The sequence below is a fragment of the Cavia porcellus genome, unplaced genomic scaffold (assembly GCF_034190915.1).
Source record: "Cavia porcellus strain 051 isolate PalLab524CR breed Dunkin Hartley unplaced genomic scaffold, mCavPor4.1 scaffold_5, whole genome shotgun sequence".
NCBI classification, from domain to species: Eukaryota; Metazoa; Chordata; class Mammalia; order Rodentia; family Caviidae; genus Cavia; species Cavia porcellus.
In genome coordinates, this window is record NW_026947488.1 from 106,126,008 (window position 1) to 106,134,024 (window position 8,017).

An 8,017-nucleotide genomic window follows, 5' to 3' on the forward strand; every position below is an offset into this window, starting at 1 on the left:
GCCTATACATGTACATCTATCCTTTATATATTAAAAGGAATAGCAAAACAACAAATACATAACTATAACTAAGAGTCCACAATAATAAAAATGTAGGGTTTCAAAACAAGGTGGTAGGAACATGATAAATTTTGGTGTTTTACATAGTTATCTTTAAAAATCTTCTTCCAATTATTGGATACAGTCATGAAAAATTGATGTAATTCTATGGATGTTAACTGTTTTGTTCCAAGAACTAATTGAATTAGTAATACAATCATTTTAGTAATCTTAAGTGTATATAGACACATTTATATTTTTTTCTTCTCTCTTCCTTGTTTTCTCTTTTTCCCTATCTGAGTTATTCTTTTCTCTTTGAACAATTCCCTATCCCTTAACAATATTCAGTGAAGATTTTGTATCTTATTTACTCTTTATATTTTTATACAAGGAAGACAATACTGTATGTACACATGTGAGTGTGATTTATTTTAGTTACATGTATGGTCTCAAGTCACATCTATTTACCTATAAAAGCCTCAATGTGGTCTTTCTTTATAGTTGATTAGTATTCACTGCATAAAAATACATCAGTTTTATCCATTACTTGGTGGATATTTAGGTTGTTTCCAAGGTTTGCCTCTTACGAAGTTTGCTGCTATAAACATAGGTGCACATATATCACTGTGGTATGATGTTATCAGTTATTCTTGGAATATGCCCTAAAAGTGGAATAACTGGGTCAAACATGACCTCCCATCTCAGCTTTTTGACAAATGTCCAGTCTGATTTCCACAGTGGTGGTAACAGACTACATGCCCACCAACAGTTGCAAAAGTGTTTCTTGTTCCCCACAGCCTCTCTAGGACTTGCTGTTAGAAATTTTCTTGATCCTGGCCATTTTTTTTCATATATTTATTTGCCATTTGTATTTTTTCTGCTGATAAGTGTATATTCATCTCAGATGCTCATTTTTGGATTGGGTTTTTGAAGTTCTGGGGCCTGAATTTAAAAAAAAAAATCTTTATATATTCTAGATAGAAATCCTTTGTCTGAGGGACAGTTGACTAAGTTATTTCTAATCCATGGGATTTCTTTTCACTCTGTTGGACAGTTCTTTTGATATGAAAAAAAGCTTTTCACACTTGGAAGACAATATGGTACTTACATGTGAGTTTGATTTTGTTGACTTATTAGTATTTTCTTAAGTGGCATCTATTTACTTATAAATATATCAATGTGGTAATTCTTAATAGCTTAGTAGTACTTCATTTTGTAAAAGGACTACATCTTTTTTTATCCATTACTCTGCTGATGGGAATTTATGTTTTTTCCAAGATCTGGATATTAAAAATTGTGCTACTATCAACATGAGTGCATGTATACCATTGTGACATGATGCTTTCAATTCTTCTTGGAATATACCCAGAAATGGTATAGCTGGGTCAAATGGGACTTCCAGGCCCATGTTTTCGAGGAAACTCCAGACTGACCTCCAAAATGTTTGCACCACACTACAGTCCCACCAACAGTGCAGGAGAGTTCCTTTATCACTGCAGCCTCTACAACATTGGTTGTTTGTAGTTTTCTTTATCTTGGCCATTGTTTCTGGAGTGAGATGGAATCTCAGCATGTTTTGATTAGCATTTCTCTAATGACCAATGATGCTGAACATTTTTTCATGTATTTATTTGCCATTTATACTTCTTTATTTGAGACCTGTGTATTCATTTCAGATGCCCATTTTTGGATGCTTCTTTGAATTTTGAGAATCTGATTTTTTTAAATTATTTATATGTTTTAGACAGAAGTCCTTTGTCTGAGTGACAGTTGACTAAGGAATTTTCAAAATTCATGGGTTTCCTTTCTACTCTATTGGAGATTTATTTTGACATGTGAAAACTTTGTAATAAGATTAGATCACAATTATTGATTCTGGGAAGCACTACCTATTTGGTTTGATTTTTGTTCATGAAATCTCTACTTACATTTATGTTTTCAAGATTTCTACCTACTTTTTCTGGCAGCAAATTTAGTGTTTCTGTTTCAATATTTAGATCTTAGATTCCCTTTGACTTTAGTTTAATACATGATGATAGGCATGGGCCTAGTTTTAGTTTTGAGCATATGGAAAACCAGCTTTCCAGCAGTATCTATTAAAGGAGCTACTAATCCAGTGAATATGTTTAGCCCCTTTGTCAAAGATAAGTTGGCTGAGTGTGTTTGTAGCTGTGAGTCTATCTTCTAATCTATTGCATCGATCTTCAAGTGTGTTTTTATTCCAGTGTCATGTTGATTTTATCTTAGTAGCTTTGTAGTTTAACTTCAAGTCAGGAATTGTGATGCCTCTGGCCTTGCCACTGTTGCTCATAATTTCCTTTGCTCTTCTAGGTCTCTTCTGGTTTCAGATGAATTTTATGAATGATTTGTCTAGCTCTGTGAGATATGGTAATGTTGTTTTAATTGGAATTGCATTACACCTGTACAACAGATTTGGGAGAATGGCCATTTTCACAATGTTTGTTTTTCCTGTCCATTAACAAGGAATGTCTTTCTATTTTATGCAATCCTGTTCAATTCCTTTAATCAGAGTATTATAATTTTCATTGAATTGATGCTTTACATCCTTTGAAGATTGATTTGTAACTATTTCATTTTTTGAATGCTATTTTGAAGGGTGTGATTTATTTTATTTTTCTCTCAGTGAGTTTGTTGCTTGGGTATAGGAATGCTACTGGTTTTTAAGTGTTGACTTTATATCCAGCTGAATTACTTAATTGGGTTATTATGCCAGGGGTTTTTCAATAAAGTTTTTGGGGTCTTCTATATGTAGTATCATTTCATCTGCAAGTAATTGTAAATTAACTTCTTCCTTTGTTATACTTCTTCCTTTTATTTCTCTCTCTTCTTTCTCTTGCTCTGGCCAATGTTTCCAGTAATATATTGAATAGGATTGGTCATAGTGGACAGCATTGTATTGTTCATGATTTCTGGTTTTGACCATTTAACGTGATGCTGCTGTTGGTTTTTCATAGGTGTCTTTTTTCTGGTTGAGCTAGAATCGCCTATTCTGATTTTCCACAGAGTTATTATAATGAATGAGTGTTGGACTTTATCCAAAGCTTTTATTTTGCATCTATAGAAATGTTATGTGATTTGTATTTTTTTTTTGCTCTATTGATATGGTGGATTACATTTATTGATTTATTTATGTTGAACCATCCCTGCATTCCTGGGATAAATTCCACTTGTTCATGGTTTATAATCATAATGACATGCTGCATTCTGTTTGCCAGTATTTTATTGTTGATTTTTGCATCTATGTTTATTAGGGACATTGGCCTGTATGCTCTTGCTTCTTGTATACAGAACTTTTACTTTATTTATTCATATATGTGAATGAACCTCATTCACATGGGGTTTGAGGTAGTCCTTTGTGTCTATTATTTCACATCACTGTGTGTGGCTATTTGTCCATCTGTCCATATGTTTGTGAACAACGGTGGGTGTGCATATTTCATTCACTGATGCCTTTGTAGATGAATAAAAGAATGTATGAATGTGGACTTTATGTTTCTATGTGTTTGTGTTTGTATAAATGCATATATCCACCTCAACTTGTGAGACAAGAAAGTTAATTCAGACAACACAGAACAACATCAAAGAAACTGTGAGAAAGGAGTAATTAAGTGTGGAAAAGGAAAAGCAGATGGAGAAACAGTGTTCTCAAAAGGGAAAAGCTAGTGAGAGAGATAAACATGCCCCAAGTAGACAGGAGAAATGAGAATGTATGGAACACAGAAGAAAGGAAAATTTTGAAAGTAAATACTAAGGAAGCAAAGATGCATGGTGAGAACAATATAGAAAGGGTATATAGGAAAAAATAGAGCAAAAGGACATCCTTTAAAAAAAGGTTAAAGAGTAACTCTCCAATTAAACTATCAATTAAAACTTGCTATAGAGAGATATCTGAGCTAAAATAAACAGTCAGTAATTACTAGCAGGAAAACTGTAAGTGTGCACTTCAATTGTAAAGGTAGATATAAACTCAAATGCATAATATTTTGATATAATGCTCTCTGTACATCTCATGAAAATCTTTGAAAGTGTATTTTAATGCTGAAGCTAAATATATATTCTAATGTACATATTCTAATAATGTCATGTTTCTTTATAAATTATTAAAAGTATTTGTTTATTTTAAAAAGATTAAGATAAAAGAGGACATAGCAAAACAGTTCAGAACAGAACAATTTAAGCAACATAGTGTTTCACCACAAGACAACCCATCATAACTGTAGCTATCATAGTGTCTCTTTCCTTGAAATATGTGAGTATAACTTCACACACTATAGTAGCAAACATAACAAAAGAGTATAAAACCATTCAAGAGAATGAAAGTATTACAGGGCATTTAGAACCAACAGAAAATAAAAAATGGTTACTATATTATCTCCTTGTCCATAAAAATTTTATTTATACTATCACACATAAAAAAATCCAATGAGACACAACATGGTAGAACCGATGGAAACAGAAGAACAAAAGCATGGTACGACTTCAAAACAAAATGATATTAAATCAGCACTGGCTACTATAATGTGTTGTTTTCTTCAAAATGACTGTTGAACCATTAAGAAAGCAAAATCAAATAACATAGAATAAAACAATTCCAACTAATGAATAAAAATATTATATGGCTTCAAAGCAATATAATGGAGAATCATGATTACCATATACTTTCATGTATTCATACCATTTCTTACAATACGGAGACTATAAGGTATTTGTACATGTGAGACATATATTTCGCCTATGAGTATGGTCTCAAGCTGCACCAATTTATTTATAAATATTTCAATGTGTGCATTTTTTATAGCTGAGTAGCACTCCACTGTATAAAAATATTGCAACTTTTTTATCCATTCCTCAGTTGATGGACACTTAAGTTGTTTCAAAGATCTGGCTATTACAAATTGTGCTGCTATAAACATGGGTACAAACATATCACTGTGGTATGATGTATTTAGTTCTTCTAGGAATATACCTGGAAGTGTAATAGCTGGAACAAATGGGACTTCTAATCCCAGCTTTTTACAAAATCTCGAGTCTGACCTCCACAGTGTTTAAAACTGTCTGTACTCCCAGGAACAGTGTAGGAGATTTTTTCCCTCCACAGCCACTTTAGCATTTGTTGGTAGATTTCTTGATCGTGGCCATTCTTTCTGGAGTGAGATGGAATCTCAGGGTGGTTTTAATTTGCATTTCTCTAATGAGTAATGATGATGAACATTTATTCATGCATTTATTTGCCAATTGTATCTCTTCATCTGAGAAGTGTGTATTCACCACAGATGCCCATTTTTGGATTGGATTTTTGAATTTTGAGGGTCTGATTTAAAAAAAAAAATCTTTATATATGTTAGACAGAAGCCCTTTGTCTGAGGGACTGTATTTTAAGACTGTTTTCCAGTGTGTGGTTTTTCTTTTCACTATGCTGGAGGTTTCTTTTGATGTGTGGAAACTTTTTAATAATACATAATCCAAGTTACTGGTTCTGGGAAGCATTTCCCATGCTGTTTGATTCCTGCTCATGAATTCTCTACCTACACCTATGTCTTAAATGTTTTTACCCAATTTGTCTTCCAACAGATATAGTGTTTCTGTTTTAATATTCAAATATTTGATCCATTTAGATTTTAATTTAGTACATGGTGATAGGCATGAGTCCAGGTTTAGTTTTGGGCACATTGGAGAGCCAGTTATTCCACCCCATTTCTTTAAGAGATTATCGTTTTTCCAGTGAACATGTTTGGCCCCTTTATTAAAGATAAGGTGGTTGAGTGTGTGTGTAGTTGTGGTTTGTCTTCTAATCTATTCCATTGGTCTTCAGACCTGTTTTTATTCAATTACCATGTTGATTTTACTACAGTTGCTTTGTAGTATAATTTCACGTAAGGGATTGTGATGCCTCCTACCTTGCCTTTGCTGCTTAGAATTGTCTTTGCTATTCTATGTCTCTTCTGGTTCCATATGAATTCTACCAGTGATTTCTCTAGATCTGACGTATGTTGTTAGTATTTTTATTATTATTGCATTGAATCTGTATAACAGTTTTGGTAGAATGGAAATTTTAACTATATTTAATCTTCCTATTTGATCATTCCTAATCAAAGTCAAAGATGACTTTGCATTTTCTGAGATCATCTTCAATTTCTTTTTCAGGGTATTATAACTTTCCATGTATAGATTTTTCATTTCTTTCTTTTTTTCTTTCTTGATATTAATTTCTAAGTATTTCTTTTTTTGGATGCTTGTGTAAAGGGTGTGGCTTCTCTTGTTATTCTCTCAGTGATTTTGTTGTTAGTTTAAAGGAATGCCATTGATTTTTGTGTATTGATTTTGTCTACAGCTACATTGCTGAATATCTTTATTATATGTAGGAGTCTTTAAATAGAATTTTGGTGGTCTTTTATGTAGAGTATCATGTCATCTTCAAGTAATGTTGATTTAACTTCCTTTTTTACTGTCTTTACCCCTTTTATTTCTCTCTGTTATCTAATTGTTCTGTTTAGCATTTCCAGTACTATGTTGCATAAGAGTGAAGAGACATCCTTATCTTGTGCCTGATTTTAATGTAAAGGCCTTCAGTTTTTGGCCATTTAATATGATGATGTCTGTTGGTTTGTCATAGATGGCCTCTATCATATTGATGTAAAGACCATCTATTCCAATTTCCTGTAAGTTTCTTATCATTAATGAATTTTGGACCTTATCAAAAGCTTTTTCTGCATCTATAGAAATGACCATATGAGTCTTATTTCTTGCTTTACTGACATGGTGGATTAAATTTATTGATTTATGTTTGTTGAAGCATCCCTGCATTAATGGGATATATAATTTTCTTGCTGATATGCTGCATCATATTTGCCACTCTTTTATTCAGGATTTTTGCATCTGTGTTCATTAAGGAAATTGGCCTGTAGTTCTGTTTTTTACTTGGGTCTTTCTCAGGTTTTGGTACTACAGTAATATTTGCTTCCAAGAATGACTTAGAAAGGATTGCTTCCCTTTCAATTTCATTGAAGAGTTTGATGAATTTCTTGTAGACAGCATATAGTTGGATGTTGATTCTTGATCCATTCTCCCAGTCTTTTTCTTTTAATTGTTGGGTTGAGACCATTAACATTCATTGTTAAAACTGTTATATATTTGTTTATTGTTGATGTATTATCTTTCTGCTGTCACATCTTTATCTTTCATTTCTGTTTAATTGTTTGCTTTGCTTAGAGTTTTTTTTTCTAAGTGTATCTAAACTGTCTTTCAGTAATCTTTGCAGGATTGGCTTGGTGATCATGAAGTTCTTCAGCTGTTATTTGTCATGGAAGTATCTGATTTATCCAGCCAAGGACAATTTTACAGGGTACATCATTCTAGGGTGGAAATCATTTTCTTTTAGAAACTGAGATACTTCACTCCATGCTTCTTCTTGACTTCATTGCTTGTGCTACAAAGTCTTCTGTGACTCTGATAGGTTTTCCATTATGATGATATAGCTTTTCTCTTTTACAGTTTTTGATATTCTATTCTTTTGTTGGATTTCTGGGACGGTGATTATTATATGTGTGGGTTTAATTTTATTTTGGTATGGATTTTTGGAGTTCTATATGCTTCGGTGACCATAATGTCAGTTTCTCTTCTCACACTTGGGAAATTTTCAGCTATTACTTCTCTAAATATCCTCTTGACATCATTTGTGCTGTCCCCTTCTTTTTATTATCCATATGAATCTTATGGGTTTTCTTCTGCATCATCATGCAGCTGTTGGATTGTTATTTCCTGATTCCTTGTTATTTTTAAAAGATCCTTCCATTCCTGTTGACTAGCTGCAATCTTGTCTTCAAGGTGAAATTCTATCTTAACATTTCTTTAGTCAGTTTTGACAACTTTTGATGAAATTTTTGTTTCCTTTATAACTCATTGAATATGCTTTAGATATTCTGTTTGCTTCTTATATTGTTCATCCAGGGATTCTATC